The sequence below is a fragment of the Thermobia domestica genome, chromosome 1 (genome assembly GCF_964235325.1).
Source record: "Thermobia domestica chromosome 1, izTheDome1.hap1.1, whole genome shotgun sequence".
Taxonomy (NCBI): Eukaryota; Metazoa; Arthropoda; class Insecta; order Zygentoma; family Lepismatidae; genus Thermobia; species Thermobia domestica.
This window is the reverse complement of record NC_137454.1, coordinates 213,611,761-213,628,701: the sequence shown is the minus strand read 5'-3', so window position 1 is coordinate 213,628,701 and position 16,941 is coordinate 213,611,761.

The following is a 16,941-nucleotide window of genomic DNA, read 5'->3' as shown; positions in this document are numbered from 1 at the left end:
AATACCTATTTGATGAAATGAAAGAATTGTTATGAATGTATATATATATATGTATATGTGAAATATAATGAATAGATATACAAGGTGCGATCAAAATATGATGGACATATGTGATGTAAACAACACTAATGTAAACGGACCAGTGGTTCTTGAAGATAAAAGCCAAGCCTACTCATGACTTTTATATTCAGTGCCTTTGTCGAGCGACATTTTTTATACAACAAAATACTTTGGCTTGTGTAATATTTACCTGTACCTTGGGCAGAAAGTACTCATACATATGCACTATGCTTAGTAGAATGTTCATTTCATATTAAAAAAAGAAGAATGTTTTTAATATATGTAAGTGATTATTATGGGATAGTTGTTGATATGGACATGTTTTATGGTTACCTAGTCAGTGAATTTGTGTACTTAACAGTTTTAAGAAAAGGATATTATAAGTTATATCAAATAATAAACCAGTTTAACATCGGTTATAGACGTTGTCAGTTTTATTAAAAGGTGAGATTAATGGTATTTAAATATCGAAGCTAATGTTTTTAATGTCAAAGAAATTCTACCACTTCGGATTTTTATCTCAGCAAACGAACCAGGTTTACGACTATCATTTTGATAAGTCGTTGTAAATTACGCTAGATTTCCAAACTATGCGAATTCAGTAGTCAAACTTTAAGTAACCTATAACTATGTGCACTCATGTCCAAAATGATTGTTGCATGTCTATAGATATGTTGTTGTAGGAATATAATTTGATAACGATTTCGCCCGGTATTTCGTATAATGTTAGTATGTGTATAATCGGCAAAGACATGTATGGGGTAAATTCCATGCCGAAAGACCAGTAAATACGAATAATACAACGAAAAACTTTCTTCTTGTTCGTTTAGCAATATTTTGTTTTACTCATTCTAATTTTCTTATTTATAATTATTTTCCTATGAAATTTACTACAAATATATATTTCCTGATTATACACATAGTAACAGTATTAAAAGTGCCCTGCAAAATCATGATCAAATTATATGTATTTCCACAACAAGACAGTTATTGATATGCGACAATCATTTTGGACATGACTGTACTTTGATAGAGGAATAGGATCAACCTGTCCCTAAGACACTGAATCCATATCTCAAAGCCATTACTCCTTATATCTTACTGTTTTGCTCTTAATACTGTTAAAACAAGTATTAAAACCGGAAATACTAGTAAATTTCAACCACTTCCGGTTTAGATAGATTTTTTTTCGCTGGTGCTGATATTTTCTTTTGAGATGCTGAATCAATTAAAAGAACGCATCCATGTATATAATCGTTTTTGTTTTGTGACGACTAACGTTGAAACCGGAAAGGGTTGATTTCTATCACTTCCGGTCTGAATACAGGGTTAACGAAGTGAATGGAGCCTACTTTTGGTATATTGAATCGTTTGCAAACAACTACTTCTTCATACCTTCTACTATTTTAGTTCTATATAAATTATTATTGAAACCGAAAGTAACAGTAAATTTGAAATACTTGCGGCTTCGGTAGAGTGTTGTGGGTAGTCATGATATGTTATCTTCGGACGCTGAATCGTTTAAAAAAGCTCTTCTCGATATATGTTATCGTTTTTGTTCTACATCGATAAAACATTGAAACTGGAAATGGTTTATTATTACCATAAGTTTGATTTAGGATTTTTAGATTTCTGGGCTTTCGGCATCTATGGCCATTAGTCCTTCACGTTTTGAGGGATGATGTCCCTCGGCGAGCACACTATCCTGGGAAAGAGAAGGAAGGAAGCGGCCTGAGACCTATAAGTTAAGTACATTTGCCCGGCATTTGCCTGGTGTGAATGAGGAAAACCCGGGAAATCCTCATTCAGAGTGACTGCCCTGAAAAAGCGTTTTACACTTTTTCGATCGAGTGTCTCGGAAATCGAACTCAGAACCGCTCGCACCGAAGACGAGAGCGTTAGCGACTACGCTACGCGGGCTACTACCATCTGTTTGAATATTTGATTGATGGAAGAGAGAAAATCTACTCTTGGGATTTAAAAAAAAAATTCGATATCTTCTACCGTTTTAGTTCTATACAAATCAGTATTGATTTGTACATTATATATATGTATATATATATTAAAATCAATTTTCTAGAAACTACGCATGAGGATTTTCATTCTTCCAATCATTTTTTTAAGCTTAATTAAATCTATTGGTTTGTATAAGTATCATTCTTTGACAATATATTTTTGTCATTACACGTTATTTTAGGATTTAAAGAACTGAATAACAAGTAATATTGCTACAAGAGAAGGATCGTTTCTATAGAACAAATGGGATAGTATGAGGATGATTAATACAAAAAAAAAAAGAAAAAATGCAAATATATGTATATAGATATAGTACAAGCCTTTTTTTAAAAAAAAAATGCCTAAAGAGAAATTATAAAAAGACTTTTAAACAAATAGTTTTTCATGGCTCAGTGTCACAACCACAAATGTAAGATATTCTCTAACCGCAAAACAGGAAATATCGTTTCAATAAAAATTTCTCTTTCAGTTTTCACTGAAGTTGGTGCAATGTCCGGGTCTTCAGTCAAAAGAAGGAAGGAAAAGTGCATTTAACAAGCCATAATTTGCATTTCATCTGGGAAGCGATTTTTATTTATCAGTGCAGAGATGCATAAGTAACTTAACTACCCCTATATAGTTACATATTCATTAAAAAATTTCAAGTTAGTTTGATTGATTTATGTTGATAGAAGGGAAGGGTGACTCAGTGGTAGAGCGGCGTTTATGTCTGATGTGAGAGATCTCTGGTTCGATCCCATTCACGTGAGTTTGTCCTAGACAACATCGATATCTGTTTTATCTCCAGTTCTCCAGTTGTCCAGTTCTGTTTTAAATTTCTCCAGTTTCTTTCCACATTCTCATTCCACCAATTCTTTCATAATGATTCACTTTCATTGAGCATCCGTCTTTCTTAGTTCAAGGGAAATAAATTTCGGACGTAAAACTCGAAATTACATATATTTTTGGATCAAAAGATCCAATATATTTCAATCAAAATTTTTCTTATAGGCCTTATATCTGGAGAACTACATGTAATGTAGCAAAACCCAATCACTTAACTCAGTATGATGTGCTTATTCCGTAAAAAAAAAAAAAAACAAAAAAAAAAACGAAAACTCGATTTAGCGGCCGTTCAAAAATGTTGTGGCCCCTGATCGAAAAACTAATTACTGGCCAAAATCGCAATTTTTTAAATCCTTTTTTTTGGATCATTCCTAAAATTCTTCTTTTAGAACATTGATAAAGAAATCAAATGGTTCTTTTTTGCACTTGAAACTTGTTCTTGGTAGATCTAAAATACGAACTATCAACTTGCGAAAGTCTTTCATTGTTGTCTGCTGCTAAATTGAGATGATCTTACAACCTTTAATCCATTATATTTTGCAGATTGTCTATGGAATTCAGTAGAGATTTCAGGGAAATCAAAACAACAGCTTAACTTCGTTGTTTTTAAGTTATTATTATTATTATTATTATTATTATTATTATTATTATTTTGCTAAAAATGTATTATTTTATTGATAAATTATATTGCCCAACATGCACGAGGGTGAGTTACAACTGTGGAAGAATTTTTATTGTAAAATTGTTGAAGAATGCGTTATTTTACTTGAAAAATGTATTTTTTTTCTGAATACGTACAAATAGCCTTTACAATTTGCAGTTTTTGTTCCATCCCCTAAATATTGGTGCGTACTAAACATTTACATTAAGAATTACCGCGATTAATTCTTTCTTGTATTCCTCGCACTTCATTATAAACAATTTGCATATTTTTTTTTCAATTACACTTCCGGTCATTTAAACATTACTAATTCAAAGTTACGATTTGTCTAATTGGTTTTATGCTCAAAACATTTCCATAGACAATGCTAACTTTTGTTATAAAAATCATGTCTTTATCATTCTTACTTCAAAAAATATACTCGATCAAAGTTTAGGTTGCATTTCTTCTGAGACGCTCTGTACCAGTAACAGAAGTAATGCACAGCTTACCTGTAAATTCTTACATTCGCAATCTCGATTTTAGTGATTTTTTTAAATGCAATAATTCACATGATTGAATAACAAAAACTCTGTAGCGCCTATAGCTAGGTTAATTAAAGTTTTATTCATATACTGTATATCTATTTTCATTATAACGCATGCGGACATATTCATAAGTTACTGCCTTCAAATTTATTTATTTACTTTTCTCAAATATCACAATAGATTGAATTCTAGGCTTTTCTACATAGCGTAACATTTTCCACTATGGCCACTTTTGGCGAATTCCTCCGTCCATTGCCCTAACCTAGGTCTGTCACTAACTTGTAAGAAGTAGCTACCCCACACTATAATCTTTTTAAAACTATTTTTGACACTACTAATACGTGTCTTTATGCCATTTCACAGCTTTGCTTATGTTATTCATGCCTGTTATGTCGATATTATGAAAACAGAAATTTCCCGCAACCTAGCAAATGTCAATTCGAGTTGTTTACACAGTGAAAACGAAAACAAATATGGAAACATAATTAACTATTGCGAGAATTTTGGCCTTAATAATTTTCTACACAGCAAAAAATGAGGTGTTGAAATAACACAAAATGACTACCACTTTAGCGTGTTACTTGTGTCAATTCAACACCAGCCACATCGCCTTCAGAGCATATCAGAAATACCTCGTTACTGGCTGTAAATATTTGCATGGTTTTTTACTGTTTGATATGAGCAAAGCTTTGCGAAACATATTTCGCATTTATGGCAAGTAACTAATAACATTTTATGTTTTCTGTAATCGGTCAATAATATTGTTGTAAACCTGTGAATCATCTGACAACAGTTACACAGATAGCTGTGCTTCCATCTGTTTTTTTTTTTTTATCTGTTTTTCTTGTGTCAGCATATATGAACATAAGATGGCAGAACTGTTGCTTATGTAACTGTTGTCAGATGATTCACAGATTTACAACAACATTATTCTGACCGACTACAGAAAACATAGAACATTATTCGTTACTTGGTAAGTGCCAAAGGGGGTATGTTTAGTACAAGGGGTCGAGAAGCACGTAAAAAAAATACAGGAGAAATCAACCATGCAAGTACTTAGACGTAACACAACGTAACCAAATCTAACCTAACCTAACATAAACTAACGTAAGCTAACCTGAACTAACCTACACTAACGTAATATTAGTAGAAATAAGCCAAAGTCTATCTGGAAAATTATGCGGGACACCTACACTAATATAACATAAACTAAACTAACCTAACGTAACCTAAACTAACCTAACCTAACTTGAACTAACCAACTCTACCCTAAACTAACCGAATGTGAACAGAAATTACCAAAATTGTAACATTTTTTTTAGAGAAAAGAGCTGGACCCCTTCTGCTAAACATAGGCCTGCCAAAGATATTTCGCAAAGCTTTGCTTATATTAAACGATAAATACCAATGCAAATTCTCTCAGGTAGTAACTAGTTATTTCTGATATGCTCGGAAGCCCATGGCTTGGCGCTCCCTAGCTTACTATACAAACTTCGTAATTACCTTCTACCAACCTCGTACATCCGACTCATACACTCCTTCTTAATAGGGTGACTAGCTTATATCTCGATCAATGGAACGCTATCTCATCCAATCTTCTTACAATTTGGGGTACCGCAAGGCTCATCTTTATCTCCTTTGTTATACTTATTGTACGTCGCCGATCTCGTCGTTCCTAATACCACCACAATATTCCAGTTTGCGGACGACACTGCATTTTTCACAATTGCCCGCACAGTACGATCTCTTAATAAAACCATGCAAGCAGCTATTGACGCATTCGTGCGTTGGTGTCATATATGGAGATTGAACATTAACACAAGTCATAGTTTTTTTTGTTTTTTTTGCCATGTAGACGCCGCTCTCGAGTACATCGAAAGCCGAATCTACTTTGCCTTCAGGTTGATCTTACGCCTGTTCCCGTGTCAACTACTATTATGTATCTCGGTGTCATTTTTGACACTAATCTTACCTGGACTCCACATCTTACCAAACTCATAGGCCAAGCACAAAACCGACTTAATCTTCTGAAACGGCTAGTTGGCACAACCTGGGGACTACGAGCACTTACCGTAATCAATACATATAAAACATTCATGCGGAGTACGTTAATATATGGACATACAGCTTGGATATCTGCACCGTTAAAATTCTACCAAAAACTTGCTATCCTCGAGTTCTATGTTATGCGCCTAGCATATCGTATAAATCTTCCGCATCCAACGAGATTACTTTATGAGATGATCGACTTTCCGCCATTACTAAATCATCTTGAACAACTTCGTATACGTTATATCTGCAAACGATTTACTCAGCACCATCCCCTGATGCTTGAAATTCTCCGCTACGACCGTGATAACGATGAAATTCTCCGCTACGACCTCCTCATTATGTTGATACTCCCGTTCAGCACTTCATGACACTATATCATTTACAGTTAGATAACAATATGCTGGACCCCGAAATCTTTGCAGTATATCGCCCGCATGAACTTTCATCTCATATCTATCCATCATACGCACCGTAAGTACCTATTAACAAGGACCTACTCTGTCCTCATCAGTACCTGAATCGCCCCAGGAACAGAAGGTAACTTCATTCATGTGAACTAACATAACCTAGTGATGTGACGTCCAGAGCCCTTCATTTCATCCATTCTATTAATTACATTTGCACCTTTATTTTTTGAGTCCACAAATTCCTCCATGCTTTGTGTCCATGTAATACCTGGCAATGTCAACATATTCACTTATAGCACCTAAAATATTATTGTTCATGTATGGGTTTCTTTTTGTATGTATGTGTGTCTATGATTAATATTATAATCATAGCTCTTATTATATAGCTCTTATTATATATATTAGATGAATAAAGAACATTTTTATTGCTCCTGTTGTTAGTTGATTTCATGATATTTGCGTGGCATCCACACCTGCTTTATTAATTCATTTTGAAGGTGAGCAAATTTACAAATAACTGAATATTACCAAAGGGCACTGCTGGTAATGTTAAGGATAATATATTCAGTTATTTTTTCGTGTTTCTTTCTTCATTGAGTGCAGTTCGTTTATTGTGGATTTTAGTAATTTTTCAAGGAGTTTCATTTCAGTTTCTATGATTAAAAGGAAGCTGCTTATGTATGTTAAGTTATTCTATTTGTATTCTAAAAACATTTAATTCATGTGAAATTCGTGCACATTCCGAGCCAGATCTAATACGAAAATTCCCTAAATTTGGTCATACTCATGCATAACTTTGACCGAAATGAGTGCTTTTATGCCAAATCTTCCATGCTGGCTATCTGCTGCAGTAGTTTAACTTCAAACTTCTAAGTCTGGGTCTGTATTAATAGTACAAGATCTAGTACCATGCCTTGAGGGGGGCGAGCGTGGTGACGGCCCCGGGCGCTGAAGTAAGGGGGCGCAAAATTCGGGAGGAAAAAGAAGAGAGATATATAAAATGAAAGGAAAAAGTAATAAAAGGTGCTCAAAATCAAGGAAGAGCAGAATTTATTTTTGAAAAGTTTCTTCCGTTCGGGCCAACCATGGTGGCGCTTCGCTGGTTATGTGTCGACCTCACTCATATATACGGGGGAGGGCGCGCCGTCGTATAGTCTCGCCACAAGCGCTAATTTTCCATTGCACGGCACTGACAAGATCTAGTAGTAACAACTAATATTTTGTACTACAACCATGGATAACTGAACGCGATGCTTAAGAAGATGGAGGAACGCAGAAAGGCAAAAAACAGGGACATCAATGAATACAGAAGGCTGAATAATGAATTGAGAAGAAAGACGGACAAAGCAAAAAAAAAAAAAAAAAGTACATGGAACAGATATGTGAAAAAAATAATTGAGCTTCAGTGGTGCGGCATATATTATCTCATGTATCAGAAAGCACAAGAATTAGGAGAGAAAGCTTAAAAAAAAAAAAGTATACGAACGTTTTGAATCAAAGATCAACACGGTCAAATGGTCACTGACCATCAAGGTATCCTTAGAATTTGGGAGGAATACATAAAAGATCTGTATGATCAGACGGATCGACCCAAAAGTATTGCAATCGAAGCAGAGGAAGAGGTAGATGATGAATAAAAAGGACCCGGTATATTGGAAAGTAAAGTAATACAAGCAATCAAAGACATGAGAAGGAGAAAGGCCACTGGAGACGACGACATACTCGTAGATTTGCTCAAGGGATTTGGAGCAAATGCAATGAAAGTACTGACTTCACTTATACCTGAGTGGAGAATGGCCAAAGGATTTTCTTGATGTTTCAATCATTGCATTACCTAAGAAAAAGAAGTAAAGAAGTACAGAACCATTAACCTTATTTCTCACACTCATAAGCGGAGCTAGGAATTGTCCGCTGGGGGGCAGACCTGGGGTCGCAAACCCTCAAAACAACCGTGGTATTTTTATTATCTTATGAACGTAATTGTTATTTTTGTTAAAAAGTTGGGGGGCATGCCTCCTATGCCTCCCCATAACTCCGCCCATGCCCATGCTGAAAAGATTATTGCACGCATACTGAACAGGTGGCTGGAAAGCAAGATAGAAGAGATGTTAGAAGAATATCAGTTTGGATGCCAGAAAGGAAAAGGCACCCCAGATGCTATTGTGTTGATGAGAATTATATCAGAACGAGTTCTTGATATGAAGGAAGAGCTGTGTTTGTGCTCCATCGACTGCCAAAAAGCTTTCCACCGGGTCAATTGGGCGAAACTCTTGAATATACTTAAATAAATCGGAGTGAACTGGAGAGACCGACGACTCATTCGAAACTTGTACATATGACTATGAGTGAAGTTGCGCTTGAATGAAAGAGACATCAGTAGTGTGGAGATCGGAAGAGTAGTCAGACAAGGTTATGTTGCTACAATTATTCAACATTTACAGTGAATGTTTAATGAAGGAAGCATTAACGGGAATTGGAGATTTCAAGACTGGAGGGCAGATCAGGTATGCAGATGATACGGTTATTATAGCTGGAACTGAAGAAGGACTATAGAAGATGATTAACAAAATAATTGACATGGGAAACTTTATGGAATGGAAATTAACATCGAAAAGTCGAAAGTCATCAGAATATTTCAAGGAAACGCGCCCTTACGGGTCAGAGTAGAACAAAGAGTACTTGAAGAGATCGGTCATTTCAAATATCTGGGAAGTATTTTGACGAGAGACGCTTACTGCATCAAAGAGATCAGGTCAAGAATTGCCATAGCGAAAGAAGCATTTAACAAGAAAAGATCACTCTTATCTAGCAGGCCCAATATTGGACTTAAGAAGTTGATATATCTGGATCATTGAACTGTATAGTTCAGAGACTAGGACATTATGGAAGTTAGAGAAGAAATATTTAGAAAGCTTCAAAATGTGGTGTTGGAGGAAGATGGAAAAAATAAAATGGACAGAGAGAGAAAGCAACAAACGAAGATGTTTTAAAACGGATAGGAGAGAAGAGGACACTTCTAGGCATCATCCTTCATAAAAAAGACCAATTGATTTGGACAGAACTTGGAAGAAATTGTCTTCTTCATACCGCCATAGAAGGAAAGACGGAAGGGAAGCGAGGAATAGGAACAAGAAGAACACAACTAATCGATGATTTGAGAAGCAAAAAAAAAAAAAAAAATATTGGGAGTTAAAAGAGGAAGCGAAGGATCGAAAAACGTGGAAGAAACATTTCCAGGCGTAAACCTAAAATTTAAAAAAAAAAGACTAATCCTAGGACCTGCCGAAATTCAGAATACTTAATAATAATAATAATAACTACAAATTTATCGATTTCATTCAATCGTAATTTGACTTCATGTCCTTCTTGTGGGATGAAATTCACGAAAACGGAATCACGACAACGGACAACAGTCACCGAGCCAACTTGTTTAAGTTCAAGTCCCGCTTTCAATTATCCATAACACGGGGATCAAAAGTAGGCACCAAAGATGATACTTTACTTTCAATGCATATCTCTGTAGCAGTATTCCTCGTTATTGCACTAAAAGGATTTCATTCTTCATTTACAGAAGTAGAACAACGTAGTAACTTTCGTTACGTGCAAATGTGTTGTAACGAAACACTGGACATATTCCTTTGTACGTGTTTTGCTAGAACACTATTTTGCATTCGTTAAGAAATTTGCGTCGCTATTAACTTACTGCTTAAATAATAATAAAATTAGTGATTCCTCCGTCTTAAGGAATGGATGAAGGACAATAATATTTTCCGTTTTTATATTATAAAAGCACAAATACGAGAGCTGGAGCTTGAATAGTGGTAACTATTTATTTACAACTGATACAAAATAGATACATGTTACAAAGGTTTTACAGTCCTTCATTGTAGTCAGAAGCATTGTGCACAACCCGTTGCCAGCGATATGGAAGTCATTGGATTCCTGTTCAACAGTTCTGAAACAAGTGCCATGAAGAGATTCCTCCACCTTAAGAATCAAGTCAAACTCACAAGCGCTTAAATCCAGGGAGTAGGGTGGATGGATATCACTTTTCATCATCGATTGAGCAAATCAGTAACATCTTGTGCTATATGCTCCTGGGAGTTAACCAAAAAGATGATGGGTGTGTTCTGTTAAAAGTGCCGCTCCTTTTTCAAAGCTGTTCGCAAGTTGTATTCCAGAAAGGAGCAAAAATACTGACGGTCAGATTTGGGAGAACGATATGCGCTAGGATTACACCATCGCAGTCGTACAAGAAAATCGCTATAACTTTTACATTGTTGGGGCTCTGACGAACTTTGGATTTTCGTTATGACCTATGGTGATTCCATTCGTTTGATTGTTATTTCAATTGTGATTCGTATGATTTGGTCCATGTTTCATCCAGTGTAAGAAAACCTCTCCTTTCCCCTTGTAGCGTTCCAAGTGGGTACGAGCAGCGTCGTATCATAGTCATTTCTGCATTTCTCTCAGTCATGTTGAACCCATCTTGATGCAATTTTTCTCATGGACAAGCGTTGCTTCAGAACATGTAGAGTAGTCGCATGTGCTAATCCTGTCCCTTGGGGCAGCACACGTATAATATAGTGTCAATCAGTGTCCAGTAATGCGGTAACAGCATTTACGTCTTCTTCACTGACTCGGGGATGACTAGACCGTTGCATGTCTTCCACATTTTGGCGTCCCTCTTTGAAGGCTCTAACCCACCTTGCCACTGTTATGTAAGGCACCACAAGCCCTTTGAAGGCGACACTCTCTGCTGTACAACCTCTGGCAATATTCAATTTTTATTTAACTCCATTGTTCTTATTTCAAAAACATTTTGACAACAATAACCTTGCCTTACACCATCTACGTACAGTACATGAATGTGTAACATAGACCACCTCCTACACGAGGCTTTGTTCTTCTCGTCTACTGCCCTTGCGCGTGACTCGGAAGTGAGAATTCATTTGCGCTGCGGTAAGGTAGGCACGTAATTAAAATGTAGTAAGGAGACATATTTCATTGTGTTTGTAGCGTCTCTAAAGCAGTGCTGCTACTAATAAAGCTCCAACCCTCATACTTTATGTAGTTAGAAATATGAAATTTGGATTGCGTGTGTCCTCAATACATATTTTGACTTACTTCTTCCTATCAATCAATACATTAAATTCTGATTCATTTAAGAGTCCTATGATAAGCGTCTATGCGGAATTACTTACGTAAAATAATACTTCGGCTAATAAGATATTTTACAATAGAAAAGCCGACTCAAAAAGTTAGGATGAACGTATTAGAAATCTTACGTCATACACACTCATAAACATAATAATAAAAACATAAACTTTTTACACGGTCAACAAACTGAAAGTGAAGAAAGTTTATAACACCATCGAGCACAGTAAATACGCAATGAGTATTTTTTTTTTATTATTTTGACTCAAATAGCCCCGGTCTCTCCTATCAGTCAATAGATCACGTAGAAATGAACGTGTTGAACGTAGCTTAGGCACAAAATATTCTTTGGAAGTGGAACCACAGAATTTCTACAGATTTTTCATTTATATAAGCAATTATGGTTTGAAATATATTTTATTTTGCTTTATTAGAAATATATTTTATTAATGTTATTGAAAAAATAATCTAAAAGACAATAACCATCCAAATAGGATTTTACATGCACTTTTAAAACACGATAATCATCCCCTACCTTCATAAAACTAATCCATAATATGAAAGTCCACGCTTCAAAACAAAGGAAAAAAATAAGCATTTAGTCCAAAGTTAGAGATTTGCTTATATCCGAAAAACCGTTACACATTGCTAACCATATAATTTCCGAACGGGAAAGGAATCAGGGACTCCCATCATAGCGACGTCATTGATAAGTCTTGTATTAATAGTACACAGTATTAGCTTAATGATTTTTAAATATATTTTTGGAAGAGGCTAATTTGTTAAATTACTAAATGATAAGATTTATATCACTGCAATTTCGAAATGAAATTAAATGTCAGGGATTAGGTTCCCCGATTATGCTCTCAAAGCTCAAGAAGACAGATAATGTGAATGATTATAAAATAACTGGTTACAAGAATAAGTAAGAGGAAAGAAAAAGACCGGAGAAAACCCAGGGACACAATGTTCTCTATCATAAAGTCACATAAGATGTGAAAGGAAACGAGAGAAACCAGAGAAAATATAGAGACACAATTTTCTCCACCACAAACTCACATAATATGTAAAAGGAAACGAGAGAAACTAGAGAAAATCCAGGGACACAATTCTCTTCACCACAAACTAACATGATAAGTGAAAGGAAACGAGAAAAAACAGAGAAAATCCAGAGATACAATTTTCTCCACCACAAACTCACATAGTATGTGAAACGAAACGAGAGAAACCAGGGAAAATTCAAGGACACAATTTTCTCCACCACAGTTTTAAGTGTTAAGTTTTATTAAGTTTCTATAAGTTATTAAGTTTTATTTATATTTTCTATTTCCACCTCCTCCCCCTCCCATAAGTTCTACCGTCAAAATGAATAGCTAAAAACACTCCCAGGCTGGAACCGCATCTCGTCAAAAATTTGATCGAGATTGGTCGGGCGTTTCAAGAGATTAAGAGTCACAAACATAGTCACTTTCAATTTTATAATATAGATTAATGCTTTCTTGAATACATCATTATTGAATAGTGCTATTCTGTTTATACTTGTGAAGACTTCAGAAGTTTCAATTTCTTCGAAAAAAATGTTTTAATTGCAACAAAGAAAGAAAGAAAACATTTCATTTTCTCAAGAGATTATATAAAGAAATGTATATTGAGTGTAGATGAAGTAGAAGTTGTAATGTGTTGATTGTTTATTGTGACAATGATATAGTGATGTTCTAGGGTATACTCCTTCAACTAGAAAGAGTAAGTTCTAAATTAGTCACTGAAACGTAAAAGAAATCCATGTTAAAAATATTGTAAACTGTATCAATAATTAAGAATCATGTTTAGTATAAATACTTTCTTCTTACTTTTCAAAATACTTCTTATTTGTCTACAAACATGTTTACATTATGCTACAGTAATTACAAATAGTGCAACACACACTATTAAAGATCCTATACTTTTTGTACGCGTAAACTGCAACGGCTTTTGACCACTTCTTTTACATGTACTTATATATGCGGGCAACAGGAGTGAAAATTGTGTACAAAATGTGTAGAAACTTCCAAGGGTGCAAGTCGTGCACATTTCTCATACGTTTTGTATACACTTCTCATTCCTTCAGTTGCACACATATATACATGTAAAAGAAATGATCAAAAATCATTGCAGATTAAGTGTGCAAAAAGTGAACATTTTTTACAGTGCAGTATAGTATTTCAATAATAGCGCATTGTTTATACCTAGATAGTTGCTATATATATTACTGTGGATATGTTTATTGGTGCCATAATTAACGGTTTACAGTAAGGGGTTAATATGAATAAACTATAACTGATGAGCAGGCCTACTTTATTACTAGAAAATGATGGTATGTGATATTAGAGTTCATTCAGATCAATTTGCATATCCAAGAGTTCCGTTGATTATAGAGTTCAGAATAACTAGCTTTAAAAAGTATGTATCGATTTTAGAGTTACTGGTAAGTTTTGATTCACCTCCAGTTCATGTGATCTAATTTTATTAGTTGTAGTGTAATGTTCCTTTATAGTCTGTGTTTTGAATTTTCCATAAGAATATTATTATTATTATTATTATTATTATTATTATTATTATTATTATTATTATTATTATTATTATTATTATTATTATTATCATTATTATTAAATAATTAGTTTAGCAGAAAAATAACAAGCAGCCGTTTTTTCCTTAACGTACTGTGACATTTTAGTCAGTGTTACATAATAAGAAAATGCTCATATAGCTCTCAAGTAAGAATTTGTACTTGCATCTACGTAAAGCATTTCAAAACGCGCGATATTGCGTTTATAAAGTTAGCGAAGCACATCAAATTTCCAATTTTACAAGTAACTTACCCAACACTGATCAAAGGACGCATTTTCTCCAACACAAATTCACACAATATGTGAAAGAAAACTAGAGAAACCAGAGAAAATACAGCGACACAATTTTCTCCAACACAAACTCACACAATATGTGAAAGAAAACGAGAGAAACGAGAGAAAATCCAGGGACACAATTTTCTCCAACACAAACTCACACAATGTATGAAAGGAAACAAGAGAAACCGGAGAAAATCCAGGGACACAATTTTCTCCACCATAAGCTCACACAATATGTGAAAGGAAACGAGAGAAACGAGGGAAAATCCAGGGACACAATTCTCTCCATCACAAACTCACACAATATATGAAAGGAAACGAGAAAAAGCAAAGAAAATGCAGGGACACAATTTTCTCCACCACAAGCTCACATAATATGTGAAAGGAAACGAGAAAAAACAGGGAAAATACAGGGACACAATTTTCTCCACCACAAACTCACATATGTGAAAGGGAACGAGAGAAACGAGAGAAAATCCAAGGACACAATTTTCTCCAACACAAACTCACACAATATATGAAAGGAAACAAGAGAAACCGGAGAAAATCCAGGGACACAATTTTCTCCACCACAAGCTCACACAATATGTGAAAGGAAACGAGAGAAACGAGAGAAAATCCAGGGACACGATGTTCTCCACCACAAATTTACATAATATGTGAAAGGGAACGAGAGAAACGAGAGAAAATCCAGGGACATATTGTTTTCCATTAGTAACTCACATAATATGCGAGAGGAACCGAGAGAAAATTCAAGGACAGCATATCCTACCACAACCTCACATAGTTACTGAAGTCTCGCACCATTGACCTGAAAACCACTATACCTTATATTTTTATATATCACATTTGAGGGGTTTGATTGACATCCAATGTCAGGGATTCAAGGCTTTTCAGCAGAAAAAAATTACAGCATCCACTTTGCAGAACATAGTCTATTTGCAAGTAGTATTCTCGTTACTCTTAAGGAAAGGTAAAATAATAATAGATACAGTCTACTACTTAATGGTTATATTTCCTTTATACGAACTTAAATTAATGACAAAAATTCTTTCTGACAGAATATTAACTATCAACTACATCAAATTGGCAAGGAAGAACATAATTTTTGGCGCCATAAAACGTCATTATTCTCTATTTTCTCAAAATCTGTTATGCTCAAGCATGCGATCTTGTTTAGTTCTATGCGTGCTATGTGACCCATTGACTGATAGGAGAGACAGGGGCTATTTGAGTCAAAATAAGAAGAACATTCAGTACGTTTTCACTGTGCGCAGTAGTGTTATAAACTTCTCCTGACTTTCCTTTTTTTTTTTTTTTTTTTTGCAGAGTGATTTGCAACACCTATTTTGTTAGCCATTTATGATATTACATATACTGCAAATAAGATGCCAAAGTTGTGTCAGTGTATATATATACTGAAGCGTTAGCATGTGTATAAAACAACAACAGTGTTTGCATACTTGAAATGGCATTTCGTGTACTCTGTTCGGCACGTCTGTGAGTGGCACTTCATTATTCGCAGAAGCAAATAACGGAGCTATTTGAATCAACTTAATTTTCAGAGCAGCATGAGATTGAAATTTTGTGTTCCGCTTCCTGGTTTAACCCGAGTTATTTCGTTTTATATATATAAGTCTCTTCTGGTCGAATTTTCTTCCCAAACGGGACTATGTTGTACACGAGATATTTCGCAATAAATCACGAAAAAACGGTCAACGAAACAAATTGCTGATTTACTCGTGCTGGTCTAAATTGAAACAAATGCGTAAAACGTAACAGCTCGGGTTGGTCCTCAGGACTGGTTACTTTGGTTAAAGTGGGACAGAAAGTGGTTTAAATAATGATGTGTAGGAGCTTCTGGAGAAAACAAATTACTAGCGGCAAGTGCTTGATTAGTGAATATTTCTTTAAGAACTTTAAAACTATCTTGGTTCATAACTTTTGTATTATGGTGAGTTTGGTTTTTAACTTACTAATAAGTAAAAACTAATTTGGATAAGATACTCTTCTCTATAAAATAATTATTACATCTACTTTTTATTCAGTTAGTTAATGTGAAACTTGTAAATTTTTAAAATAAATTTAATAAATGTACAGCAGCGACTCAAATAGTGCCTTAGAAAGATAAATATTTTATTTATTATTATTATTATTATTATTATTATTATTATTATTATTATTATTATTATTATTATTATTATTATTATTATTATTATTTAAAACTCGGTTTCAGCCATTTTTACTTTATTAATGTTTATTCTCACCATCACTTTTATAGCAGAACTTTTAGTTCTTTGATATATTGTAGAATGATAAATTATTATTAATATTTGACAAGTTAAATCGTC